The following is a 15,606-nucleotide window of genomic DNA, read 5'->3' on the forward strand; positions in this document are numbered from 1 at the left end:
AAAAGGCTCGGGTGCGAAGCCCAGTGTAGTTTACAGTAGTTTCTAGTGCTGAGTCACGTCTTAACCTTTTAATACACTATGGATTTTTAATCAATCTCAGCTTTACATAATCTCAACCTTGGACTATATTGTGGTGAAGACTCACAGTCCCACTGTGGGCTATTGTATATCATGAAGCTGACTTTGTTTTGCTGTCCCTGTCTCCGTGGGAGACGGGATAGGATTCTTCTATCGGGGAAGTAAGGAAAACCATTGGGGGAGTATAATTTAGCTCCACTGGGCTAAGAGGCCGATCATTTAACACGAACAACAAAATCCAATGCCATACTGCGTAGACACATTCACCACTACACTAATCGTTTTTTCTGGGTACAGTACCTTAACATACTGTGGGGGTGGCGGTTGTTTTATTAGATATTTTATTATTATTTATCTTTTAAATCCCCACTTTGCATCTGACTTGTTATCTCACAGAAGAATTCCGGTTCTGTGGGAGTTCCTATATTAGTGCACTCCTCCTTTGGATTTTTGCTGCGTGTTCAGAAATGACCAAACACTATTTGCATTAAGTTAGATACAATTAGTTTATTATACATAATTACAAATAAAAGATCAAGCAATTCATTACACATTATTCACTTCATATATAGGTACATGGCATGGATTACGTTCCTGGTCATTAGGCTCTCCTATCATCATCTTCTTAATATTCGGCGACTAACACATTCCTACGATCAGTTTCACCTAACTCTTTCTTAAATACAATTGACATTTTTTATTTATTAATCATGCTTATCTAGCACAATCCTACATTCTTCTTCATGGTTAACACAATTCTTCTTCTGGAATTTAATGTCCACTTTACACATTATTCTATTCTATTCTCACCCTAACACATTAAAATTACATGTTAATGAAATATACATTGGTTTATTTATTTCTTCATCCTCTCAGGTAAACTCCAGCATTTAGCGACTAATTTCTCTACTTCAGTGACATTATATAAGTAACATACAACTGTACCTGCTCTATAGGCTAACCCGTCCAAAATTATTACTTTTCCTCCATTAATTAATCAGTAAATAAATCATAACTGTAAACCATCCTTCATTAACTATTTCTATGATATTTCCTAACTTATCTATACCTTAACTTAACTCTTAACTGTATGCTTCCCTAAATCTCACTTAATATTTATCTATCTTCCCTGCAGTCCTTTGCAATTACATAGAGGTAAATTCGTTGTTTAACCACTTACTTCTGGGGATTTGGATCTTACCGCTAATACAACGTGTGGCCTGTGACTTTCTGCTCTGCATCGGGTCCTCCATTGGTTTGGGAACGTTCATCTGGAATGTTAAACTTTGCCAGGGACACTTTTCGCTTTGCCGATCATCCTGGTGTCGTATCCTTCTTTGCTGTGCCGGATCATTCAGTAGGAGTCGCTTCCCATCACTTTATTTCTATAGGACGGTACGGTGTTCTTCTGTTAGCATTATCTCGCTGTCCTCCTTTCAAATATATTTCTTGGTGAACGCTTTCGGACTTCTATGTTCCATCTCGAGAAAGTTCCCCTTTCCGTAACTTATCTACACTTTGTTAAAGCTATCAGAATTTAGTGAACTCACCATAACTGGTTCTACTGGTGGATTCGCTTCCGGGGACTGTTTCCTGGGCCTATCTTTCCAAAAACACCTTTCTCGCCCTCAAAAAAAAACTTTATCATTCCCGAAAAAAGCTTTATCACCTTCCGAAAAACTTTATCACATATCTCTTTTGCGCCCGCTCTTCCCCTTTTATTTCCCAAAATTTCGTAACACCCCTCCTTTCCTCAACCAATCATTTCTATCTGACCATCATCGTCTCCATTCTCATTTGCCTATGACCCATGACACGATGGTCGAGCCCCTTCCAGTGTAGAGAGGACTTCCGTTTCTAGAGAAATCTCGAATATTCTGGAAATGACCAGAAATTTCTGGAGCTCGGAATCCATCCGGAAAACATCTGCGTCCATTTTCTTGATTCGTCTCGCCTTATTATAAAATGACCACACCTGCTCTGTTTGCAGTAAACAAAAACGCTTACACCTGTTACCCCTATTGTAATCTCTGGAGCACTCCGTCCCTTTTGCCATGCCATCAATTAACCACCCACTGTTCCGTCTCGTTTTCTTCACTTGCTGCTTCAGGTAGTGGGCGCTGATCGTATATCTGTTACTAATGTTTATCTTCAAGGTATATTTGCTTGTACATTAAATTTAACCTCTTAAATTAATTCCATTAGCGCGAGACCCATTATCTTAAACAATATTTGTCACTCTAAGTGTTTTCTTGTAAGGTCTATAATATCACTCAATCTAGCATTCTATCATTAATTATATAGACATTTAATTTAATTTGTAAGACTTTGTGTCTTACAATACACACTCCGGGGTTACCATAATTTGTCCCGAGAAATTAAACAAGAAATTAAAATAAAAAAAAAATCCCGTCAATGACCAGAGGAAATTTTATGGGTTTTCTTCACTCGATTTCAGGCGTGGACAGCAAGGATTCTTCCCACGAAAAATAGGGGTTTTTGTCCAGCAAAACAGGAAAATCGACCAGAGAATACATGGAACTTATAGACATATTATACATGGACAAATGAGTTAGTTCTCGAGTGGCCCTAATATGATATTTTTTTTGACCATGGACTTTAACCAGAGGACGGCAATCGGTGTTTTCAAGACCACGATCGAAAAACCCTCCTCCATATGGGTCCCGGGAACAGATGCTCAATCAAGATACCCATACATACAAATAACCATCGCCAACTACGCCTTAAGTTTGCATTTTAACACCGTCACTGGACCACTGACGACAGGAAAATAGTTGCGATGAAACACGTTTCCTGCTATTATACGGTAGATAGAGGTTATAACGAAAAACTGCGGAGAGTAATTACTCCGATAAGGTCAAACCGAAACAGTCAAGTGGCGGCAGTGCGGTATAGGTGATGTTTTCCTAGGAATTCCTGGGAGCCCTCATAGCCTTAGACCGCACTCTTAATGCTAAACAACACGTATCTATTGTGGCTGATCAGTGCACTCCTTCGTGGCTACTGGCCTCCTGTTCTAGAAGGATAATGTGTCTTACCACGTTGCCGATATTGTTGAAGAATGGTTCGATGAACACGAAAGTGACTTCGTTGGTCGTCGAATTTTAACATTTCTGGGATTACGTGGATCGAGAGATCCCGCTTTCGAATCCTCCACCGTGGACTGTCTCAGATCACACATCAACGAGACATAATCCTAGCAGCATAGTACAACATACCTCCTGCAAGGGCCTTGTGAGTAGCACAGTTGACAGAATGTTTTCCACCCGGTGCGCGGTCTTCCCCGCACCGGGTGGAAAAGACTCGTCGAGTCCCGTCATTGACGTAGGGAATTTTTATGGGTATTTTTCACAAAGTGGCTGAGTTAGTCGGTCTCACGCAAGGCAGGATGGTTTTTCCTCCCGGAAACTCCGGTTTTTCGTCCAGAAAACAGAAAATCGAACACAGACGGTACACACGGATTAATATGACCTTAATCGCTGATGCTATAAATCCTAAGTCACGTACTACCTCCTCCTGCAACATTCAGAGGCCTGATAGGGTCATGCCTCGTTGTGTTGTGGCGGTACTGGCGGAAAGAGGAAGACGGAGAGGCACACTATTAGGTAGGTGGCTGTGATGATGTTGTTGTTGTTGTTGTTGTTGTTGTAGGGTTTTAGAAGCATCATCCTACAAAAAGGCAAACCATTTTATGACTCTCGGCACACAGGAATTCCTAAAACACTAGATCTTGAACTGTGGATGGACCACATTGCACGGTTCTCGAACAATGTGGCCCCGACATATCCAGGCAACTTACCTGTCAACAACATTCCAACGGATATGCTCGCCACCGCTAGCATCACCAGGAAGCAGCTTATAATGTGGGCCCCCACCGCAACCACAGGCCCGTACCTTGTGCCACAATTCATGATCAAGTGTCTCAGCACGTTTATCATCGAACCACTACTCTCAATTTTTAACCGTGTCTTAACGCAGCACTACTTTCCCCCTCTCTGGAACAGATATGCTGTGAGGCCACATCCTAAATTCCAATCTGCATTCCACATTAAACAGTTCAGGCCGATCTCTCGCTCTTCCAGCCTTTTGAACCTTATGGAGAAGGCATTACTTTCAACCATCACCAATCAAATCTTGCCTCAAAATCCCCCACAAATTCACTATGCCATTCCTGGAAGATCCGCAGTTACCAATTTAACATCCATTATCAGCACCATTCTCAGAGTACTAGAAGCTAAAGCAGAACTTGCCGTCATGTACGTCGAACTGGAAGCTGCCTTCCTAGAAAATTACTTCCATATAAAAGGTGACATGTTGTGGTTTATAACAACCCTGCTATCAGACAGGAACATTGTTCTTACAGCGGATCAAGATATAATCTCAAGAAAAATCACTGCGGGAGTCCCCCAAGGTGGAGTCCTCTCTGGAGCATTATTTACTGCAGTCATTATTCCATTTGTTCAAGAGAGAGAAGACATAATCTGCTATGCTGACGATATTAAGCTACACACCCAGATTAACCCGGGCGAACATATCTCAAAAATTAATGAAAACATCAATCGAAAGCTACACGACTTAGAATCCTATCTCCATCAATTTGGACTACTTATTAATCCTGCAAAATCAGCCTAAATTATCTTTTCGTTGAAGCACCAACCCACTGAAGTCCAAGCTTCTCTAGATGGCATTCTCCTTCCAGTGGTAAATACACATACGGACCTGGGAGTAGTTTTCGATTGCAAACTGACCTTCAAGCCCCACATTGACAAGCTCATTACAAAATTCTGCAAAATATGGTGGATTACCAAACAACAACTACTTCACGTTAAGGATCTGGATGTGACTCGGCGGTACGGATACACCTCTGTATACTCCGTCGTGTTATACGCCTCAGAAATATGGGCATCTGCAGCTCCCACGAATATCAAGCGTGTGTACTCCTCCGAATACTGGCTCCTTCGTTGGATCACACATAAACATCATCGTCCACCCCAGCAAAGAACAACTGCGATGGCAACCGCACTGAACTTTCCTCGACTGCCATACCTTATAATGGAAAGACGCCTCACCCTAACTGCCAAAATGACCACTGGAATAATCTCGGAGCCAAACATATGGGAATTGTACAGCTGGAGAATCCCTCAACCCGAACTGAGGTCAGCTCCAACACTTATAGCCAACCATAATAGACCAATCCTTAGCGAACGTTTTCTCCCCATGCAGATGCTCACTATAGTCCAAGCAATCGACGGCGACCTCCACAAATTTGCCAAAGATCGCAAATACCGGAGAGAGATCCTTGATGATCTAAACTCAACCAGGCAAACTGCACAGTAATGTGGCAGTATAATAAATTTAAAGAAGATGTCTGTATAATATTGTATATAATGTCAAAAATACTGTATAATATTTTTATGAATATATTGTGAATAATTTAACTGAAACTTATTATATTGTTGGCCCTGGGGGATGAACCCGAACTTCGATGTGGCCCCGTCCTCAAGGCCTTTGTCCACCAGCCAATGTGAAGCCCCTGGTAATCCTGCCACGAAGGGTACATTGTATACATCCTTTTGTACACAATAAAGATTATATATATATCAGTGACTAAGGCCATATTGCTCCGTGTACATCGTCTGTACATTGTGTGTGTTCTGAGGTCGATTTTCTCTTTTATGCTAGACGAAAAACCAGAGTTTCTGTGAGAAAAAACCATGCTACTCTCGCTTGAGATCTACTAACTGAGCAACGTTGTGAAAAGGGCTCATAAAAATTCCTCACGTCACCAACGGGACTAGAACTCAGATCTTTTTCAACCTAGTGGGGAGTAAAAGATCACGAGGGCAATGATGTTTTGAATTGACAGTGTATATATGTAAGAGTATATATTATTATTTTTTGTATAAGTGTGTTCGCTTGCCGATTTTAATGTGAGGGATGAAAAATCCGAAATAATCAGAGGGAAAATCCTACTTTCTGGAACTCTACTTACTTCTTAGATTGGCTGATTAGCCACGACTGAAAATGACTTTAGAAAAACTAATTGCGGATATTTGTTCTAGTGAGAAATAAAAATTAAATGTATTTATTCACACATTCTCGTAAATAAATTCTCTTCTGTTCTTCCAGTAGCATATTTTAAAAGAAACGAATGCTCTATGCATGGTAGGGGTTTAGGTTTCACCCAGGTGGAGATATGGAATCAAGTTATGTTTTTAAAAACATATACAGTATTTTTCAAATTTAAAATACGTTTTTAATAATATAAAATAATGTAAACCAATAAAATTTTGGATATTATTATGTATTAAATCAAAACTTGGGCAACACGCGCAGCAACTATTTCCCTCTCCATTTCCATAACTGAAATATTCATCGTAGTTAAAAAGTAATATAAATTAGAAGTGTAAAAGGAAGTGTTTGTTATAGTGCTCCCTTCTTTTAAGTTTTAGAACAAAAAAAACCAGACTTCAGGTCTTGTATAATAATGTAAATTGTGAATAGAGCGAAAAACACGTACAAATAGTTTTCCTAACCTTCTTGATCGCGAAATAAAATGCCACAAAACAAATAAGAAATTGAGCAATTAGGATACCACTCATAGTTACCTGAATATTGTTATCCAGCTGACATACACCAAACTTCCTTGAGGAAACTTCGCTGAGAGTAGATCTCTCTCATCTACCGGATGCCGGGCCACTAACGAAGATTCATTGTTTTGATGGATCGACATTATACGATTGGTTGACGTGTCGATATTAGTCTGCTTGCAGTGACAAATAGATCGGATTGTTTTTGACGGTCATCCATGGCTATTTTAGGCGAATCCAGCTAGCTGACTATGATACCTATGGGAGTAATACCGGTTAGTGAAGGGAGCTAAATGAAATGTCAGTGACAGCAACGACATTCATACACATGAGGGAGGTAAATGACTTGGCAGAGCGAGGCAACACCAATCTGTTGAATGGCAATATTTGATAGGGGACCATCGGAATCCACCAACCAAATAGCTGGGAAATAATACTACCTGTTACAAACAAAAAGCTTCTGAATTGACATTTGTGTCTTCACCGCATTTTCTCCATATTCCATTCCAGGAGACTAATATCATAAAAGAGGACAAGTCCTTTAAAGTATTTTCATTTGTTGATAATATTTTTGTAATAATATTATACTACAAATAAAATATAGTCGAAGAAAAGTTTTATTTAAAAATAAAACTTTTTTCGGCGTGTTCTGTTTAATATTTATGGAAATAATTTTAAGGGTAGTGTTATTACGAGTTAAGGGATCTTGCAAACGGAAGATAGGTGGTAATTTTTAAGTGCAATTGCAATGAATTGTTATTGAACGAGGCTTACTGTATTTGTTTTATTAAAATAAGTGCTCTTGATATAAGAAAATGCTCTGTTATTTTGATATTTTTGTGACAGAAACTAACACACCGAATAATATATTTTGAAATATTTGATTTCAAAATACTTTTAATAAAAATTCATCTGAATTAATGTATAAACAACAAACCGTGTACTAAAGTTCCCTCTTTACAATATAATCGATTTTTTAATTGCACTTTCAGCATAACGAGTTAATTATTTGACTGTTTTGCTTTCAATCACTAAAATCCGACACTATAAACAAATAAAAATTAAATAGGGAAACGAACAAAGATACAAACCATAGTGGAATAGTTCAAAACTATCTTAAAATAGTACACCTGATAGGATTCCGTGGATGATACAGTTAATCCTCGAGTTGGATAACTCGCCCACGGATAAAAGAGAGTCAGTTGTAGACGTTCTAAATTTAGGTATGTCTTCGGTGTTGGTGTACAACTCGCAGCATAAGATAGTGAACAGTTTTGTAAATCTATTGCTTCCAGTAATCTAAGTGGAAATCTATTTTGAGTTTGACATCGATGGTAAGAAGACCAACAAAAGTGATCACCTCATTACTCATTCAACTGGAGATAAGATTACAGTGACACTGGACTTGATGATTCTTTATTGCATTCTTCGTTCACTGTGATAAATGGAAACAGTTTGATCAGCAAGGGAATCGAAGAAAACGTACCCTGAATTTTTATCGAAATCCACGATTGTGGGTGTTTCAACAGAACAAACCATTCCTGTGTCCTGAGAAATTCTTTTAAAAATATAATAGCTATCTTTTGGTGATGAAGTGATCAGCTTTAGCGAATCCTACGAAATCTTTATTTCGGATTACAAAATTGCTCCACAGAGTTAACTGGCAGCTAAAGTATTTAGGCTGGTAGTTACTTGACGATAAAAGCAGTAGCCATTCTTCACGAAAAGGAAAGATTAAGATCTCTTGTGAAAAAATATATATGACATATTGTCAAAAGTAACGGGATACCTGCGTGTTTCAAAGAACCTTTTATTGATACAATATTAATAACGTGGACTCCTCGTTGGAAGTCTTTAAATTTAACGTCTCAATCCATCTCTATTTCGCTGATCTGTTTACTTCCAACGTGAATGAAGTTGCTTTCGTATCTATTCCTTTCACATGGATGGCATGTATGGTATATTTGACAACATATTGTACATATATAATTTACGGAGACCTGTACGGATGCGTATAACTGTTATAAAAATCTGTTTGGGTGATGGACAAAATAATTTTGCACATAACTTTTAAATTCAGGACACCGTATCAAAATAACAGAATCATTGTAAACGAAGTTCTTCAAATTCATTAAAGATATTGCCTAGAACAACATTTGTTTTCTAATGGTATATCATTTGTATTAATTTAGCTAAAAGTATTGGTAAGTTCCTACGATGCAGGACTTTTGTACAACCTATGTACAGGATGTTAAAAATAAACCTTCAAATATTAATTCCTCCTATAAAAAGGCCATTATATTCTCAAAAGTTCTTTAAAATCACCGGAACCCTCTCATAATTAACATTATGAGAGGGTTCCGGTGATTTTATGAGAAGATTATAAAATTTATATGAGGGTTGAATATTATGAGAGGATTGAATATTTTCTCATCATCAGTCACGATGAAGAATGGAATTATTTTTTGAAACGTAAAAGACTGCATAAATGTCTATTGATAAAAGGTCAGATCACTTGAAATAAAATACCTTTACATTGAATACGCCTACATAAATTTAAAAACGTTAGACACAAGACGCATTTAGTTCCATCTACTGCTACTGAAAGATACCATTCAGAAAATTTAGAAATTCAAAAAGCATAGAAGATATTTCTCAGAACGCGAAACTTTGGAAGAATCCTATACGAAAAATAAAACAAAATAAATATTTATTTCAGAAGAATACAAGGAAGTCGTCGTGCTGATGATAAACTATGTGCTTTCTGAACATTGATTGAACCCTCCCAAAACAGACATAGAATAGGAAGGTATATATATGAAGATTCATGGTTTTCGATAATTCTATGAAGATCTATGATTTCATATTTTTAACGAGATATATGGAACTGCGCTTCACTGTAATAAAAAACAATATCTAGAATATTGCTATCAGTTGCTGCAATAGTTTTGAACCATTCGCGTAAAACTACACGCTTTTGCAATCCGTTTCAGGTCATGCAAAATGCAAGCAGAGAACAGAGAGCATTTGTGTGCTGTTCAACTGGAGAGTTTAGTTTACTGTGGTCATCTACGAACAAACTACTTCCTAGGACTTTGTGACATTCGATCTTTAGCATCACATGGTTTCTCTCCAAATCGGTGGACTACAGAGAGAGAGATGGGAAGAAAAACAAGGCGCAATTCTCTTAAAGCTTGATTAACTACTCCATATTTATCAGTCCATGGCATTTAGAACATTGGCAAATGACAATAAATTTGACAGAAGAGTAAAAGTATGGACGGCTTGATCGATACAGCAGACTTTTATCGACCGATATATTTATATATGTTTATACAACCTATTTTCAGTTTGCATGTGTGGATGTTGACTTTGTGCCAAGAAAAAGACGTAGTTTATAGTTAATAAGAATTATGTTGCAGTCGAAGAAGAGCTCACAATTCTTATGTACACATTGAAGATAAGATGTAAAGAATGCTTATGGTATTTTTGCGTGACAGTTCGATATTTCCCGAGTCTTGTATGCGTTTGTCGTTCGATTAATTAGATTTTTTTTAGGTTCTTGGATGCTAGTAGTAAATTATTTTATGAGCTACCTGAGTAAATTGAAGTTAAAGAATAATTTTTTTTTGAAAAATCTTCGTTGTACTTGTTCAACTGTATATGTTCTTGTTCCCTTATTACCTCGTATATTTTGATATTCCTATCAACGGAAGAACTCAATCTGAAGTCCCAAATATCCTCGCATTCTTGGTTCCTGCAATTTGTGATGGCATTCAACGATCCAACACTTATTTTAAAAAGGGGTTTTAATGTTTCTAAGAACATAACGTCTGGCTCAACAGATAAATTCAGTTTATACTGATCGGTGTTATTATAAACATAAACCTTTAAACTCTACACTTCTAAGGAAACAAATTAGACAGGTCCATCGGCGAAGTGAAAATAATAATAATAAAATGTCACAGTTTACAGCGTATACGAAATAAAAGTCTCACAGAAGTTGAAGTATTCTCTTTACGGTTATATTTTTTTTAAACGCAGAAATACACGCAGTAATTTTTATGTTATAAATTAGCGTGGGGTATTTTACGTTAAAACATTTTGACTATCATAAAATCTTAATAATACAACCCCTAAAAGCGAGATTCATTTATTTGATTAAGGAATATATATTATGTAATTTTATAGTTTTTCGTTCTCTTCTCTTGTCTAAAAATTGAAGTATGCTGGAATACTGTCTGATAAAAATATTATGGGAACTTAATTAATTTTCCAGAGACTGGCTGAAACTTGTGGGTTGGTCATTTATCTAATAGCACTATATCACTGAATTTTCTGGAGTCTGCTTATTGTATCATCATGTAACTTATGAAAGTGGTACGTGGGACTTGACAATAAAACAGAGATTCTTTGTGTTAGGCAAAAATCCCATTAATAGTGATGGGAATTACAGATATGACTGATAAAGAAGGACAGAATTCAATGTATTATTAAATGTAATATTACCAGCACTCATAGGAAGAAGCGCAAGTCGTATGGGTGCAGCAGTCTCCTTTATTCACGTACGCTGATGAATACCACAAAGAATCCAACATCCACTGGAAATAGCGCAATACCAGTGGACTCCAGCAGTTTCCGTACCAAAGGAGACCAAACGTGATTCGAATCTCTAAAAAAATGTTGGGAAACACTGGTCTAAAATATCATGCGTTGTTGATTGCTTTTCAATTTTCCTCAAACACTAAAATGTTTAGAAAGATATGATTTTAAGATATTAATTATCAATTACATAATAATCTTTGCGGCACCAGCCACATTTTAGTTCATTACACTGGTTAGCATCATTAAGAATTGTTCACAAGTTTCTGTATAAAGCGCATTAATTAAAGCTCAGATTTTTAGCAGATGGTACATCTAAAGAGATCAAATCTTACCTGACCATAACGACCTTCCTTAGAATAGAATTTTAATTAATTCACAAAGGTTAGGTGAAACCAAGTTTGTACAGTTCCTTTAACAAATTAATTTTCCACAATATTTTATTGTTTTCACGTGCGTAGGAAAGATTTCGTCTTTAAAATCACTTCAAAGGTTTTCCAGGTTTAGCTAAGCCAATGACACATTGTACACAGTAATCAGTCGAAATTCGCACGGCTTCTTTAAAATATTAAATCTATTTCTGCGATTATGTATTCGAAAACTAAAAGAAAGAATAAAGATAATACAAGGAAATAAGCTCATTTGCGCATCGCTTCCTGTTTACGCATTAAATTTCCAAGAAAGTATTACTTAAATTAATTAATCCTAGATAACATCATAGAGAGAGGATCGTCATATCTAAGGGCCCACCACCGCAGAACAAAAGGCATGTTTTCGCAGTCCTGACAGTTCATTATATGATTTGTGCCTTAAACATGAAAGGTGAAACTTGAACCGATAAGCTCATTAAAGAGTTTGCAAGTATCTGTCACTTTGGTTACTATAAGCGGGTCCTTACCGCAATTAGTAACATTATACAGAGGTTACGTCTCATTTATCTGCCTTAATATATCAAAACATCTTTATATTAGCTTTAGGATTGGCGAAGAAAAAACAGAAAACGATCTTGTGGAGTAACAGAAGTAACTTTTAAAAAAATCAACACAAAGCACTCATAATTAAAAAAGAAATGTAAAATAAACGATTGATTTTTATTAGTGTATCTGTTTTAAAATATTATCAATTAAGAAAATGAGAACAATGATTTCTTAACCAAGCATGAACATCATTAAAATTAAATTTTAGTAAAAGCAACCAACCTAAGATAATAACTGCACTGCTAGCTCTTATGACATGAGAATAAATTTACCTAAATGGCTATTAATAAATATCTTAGACGTTCTTTAATGAGTTGTTCTTAATCCCGCATCCCCCCTAAAAAAATGTCGAAACAGGGCCAGCCAAGAATTACTTCATGTACTCATGTGTACTGTGCCTATATATTGAGTGTCTGTTGCATATTATGTCTATGAAAACCCTTGCTCTCCTCATTTGAGACCGACTCCACTATGGTAAAAAAAGTATTAGTACTAGTAGTATTAATAGTGAAAGCAAACTTATGCAGCATCAGGCAAAAATAAATCCCATTTTATCTATCCATCCACCCCAACAGTTTGTCCTGTTCTTCCTTGCTTTTATTCAACAATCTACTTCCACAACGGAAGGAAGCTTGTTCCAGCAATTAACCACCCATTGGCTGCAGGCAAACTTCCGCACATCTATCCTGCAACTATGATTCCTAAACTTTAATTTATGCCCCCTCATGTGTGTAGCTTCAGCAAGAGGAAGAATGCTGTTCACAGTCAGCTTACACAATTCATTCAAGGAGTTAAACAGTTCACTCAGATCACCCCATTGGCTAGTCTCCAGACGTTGCAATTTGCAGAACTGAAGCCTTTCTAGGTAGAGCACACTTATTTCCCTTCACCAATCTGGTTGCCTTGTTTTGCATCCGTTCCAGAAGATCGGCATCTTTCCTGAAGTGAAGCCTCCAGACCTGTATACAATACTCAAAATGTGGCCTAACCATGGCCTCCTACAAAGGAATAATCACCTCCTTATCGCTTCTAACAAAGTTTCTATATATCATTGACGAAACCCCATGAGCTGTCCTGGCAGCATGTCTGCACTGCTCAGAGAATTTCATATCTGACTGCACAATTACCCCAAGTCCTTTTTCGTTTCTCATTATCCTGAATGTAGTACCACACAGTTGCTAAGCTACTCCTGCGATTACTGCTACCCATGTGCAGTAACTTGCATAAACTTCAACTGCCATTTTTCAGCCCATCGACCCAGTTTTCATATATCCGGTCCTATAGATGTTATTGCAGTATCTCATTGATTACGGTTGTTAACCACACTGCGAACCTTTGTATTATATGCAAACTTTGATATACCTTCATCATCACTAGTAAATATTGAAAACAACAATGGGCCCAGCACTGAAAGCTTGGGGGGGGGGAGATTCCACTGATAACATTAGTACACGAAGAAGAGCAGTGCCCATTGATAACCAATCTCGGTCTTCTCACAGTTATCTATAGCAGTAACTTACCCTGCCTTCCTGAAATCCAAGTATATGATGTCAGATTTATTTTTTGCATCGGTTCCTTGGTCATTGCATCATGGTAACCTATCAGATTGGTTAGACATGACGGCCCCCTTAACAAATACATTCTGTGACTGATGTATAATTGCATTCCTCTACAGATAGTCCTGCATTACTTTTTTAAACCAGTGACTCCATTATTTTTCCTGGAACAGACGTTAAGCTAACAGATCTGTAATCACTCGTGTCACTTTGATCCTCCTTTATGAATTGGGGATACAGTCGCACATCTCCGGTCCATAGGAAGTTACCTTGAATCTAAGAATGCTCCCATAATTATGGCTGAAGGTTTGCTTTTCTCTTTCGCTGTCTCCCTTAATATGAGTGGATAGATCCCATCCACCCTAGATGCCATATTTTGTTCAGCTTTACACTTTCCTTTCAGTTATTGCAAAATCATCTACCTCCCCGTCAGAATTTGATAAACTTCTGACATCCTCTCCCCTAAAGAATTCCTCATGTGTGAACTTAGATGCAAAATACCTATTCAATTTGTCAGAAACCTGGAGGGTCATGAACAGTTAACTCATTGACATCAAGTGTCCCAATGTGATTCAACCGCTTCCTTCTACTCTTAGTATAAGTCTTTGCTGATTTTCTTGGCATTCTTTGCCAGAGGTTTCTCGTAATCTGCCTTGTCTTGCTTAATTTCTTTTCTGACCTGATTGCAGACTAGTTTACATCTATCACAGGCTTCTGTATCACCTTGTAATTTATATGCATCACAAGATTTTTCTTCTCTGCTGCGTGTCTCAGTAGTTTATCTCCCATCCTTTTATATCTAAGCTTTGAACAGTATTTCTTAATTGGTATTAAATTCTAGTAGCTTCTATAATTATTTTCCTGAATGCTTCCCATTTAGAATTTTCTGTTGTTGGTAACAACATTAGTTGGTCTCACTGTATAGAATTTTAAAACTGTCTGAGACTAATGTAGTCTCCTTTACGAAAGCAAAATCCCTTCCCCTTACCCTTGATGGTAGTTATATCTTTAATCCCACATCAGTACACTGTGATCACTGCCACCTAGTGGTTCTTTTATCTGCAGATTCTTAATGCATAGACAATCACTACTTGTAATCAGATCAAGCGTATTGCTCTCCCGAACATGCTGCTGTAGAAAACACAGTCATCCAATAAATCCACAAAAGCCTTGCTAGTGTGTGCGTAACCAACCAAGTTCCAATCAATATCTAGAAAGTGAAAATCCGCCATTATAAGATATTCTGATTTACTGGCCCACTCTATTTCTCTGTACAGCTGTTTAGTATACAATCATCACAGTCATTCGTCGTATAACAACCTCCTACTTTCATTTTTGATTTCCCAGTGCTTATGACACACCAAAGTGACTCAATATTGTACTGCCCACTCATATCAACTGGAAGCATTACCTTAGATTTTATGTTGTTCTTAACTAAGAACTAACCTATCTCTTTCCCGCTCCTATCCTTTCTGTCCTTTACACATTGTATTCCTCATATTCAAATTCTGCATCCCTTATATTGATATCAAATAGACCAATGCGATTTATCCCCTTCTTTCTACTGTTAATATAAGGAAAGGCCCATAAAAAGCATATGAAAGTTCCTCTCGTCATTGAAGGCATTCAAACAAGGACCTTATTCCATTCGCGTGGATAGAGAGAGAGAGAGAGAGAGAGAGAGAGAGAGAGAGAGAGAGAGAGAGAGAGAGAGAGAGAGAGAGTAGAGATTATAACCATTGCGCTTTTTGTCAAGACTGTTTCCGATCAGGAGGTTCCTGG

The sequence above is a fragment of the Mastigoproctus giganteus genome, chromosome 9 (genome assembly GCF_048544385.1).
Source record: "Mastigoproctus giganteus isolate SK-2022 chromosome 9, ASM4854438v1, whole genome shotgun sequence".
In the NCBI taxonomy this organism is placed as follows: domain Eukaryota; kingdom Metazoa; phylum Arthropoda; class Arachnida; order Uropygi; family Thelyphonidae; genus Mastigoproctus; species Mastigoproctus giganteus.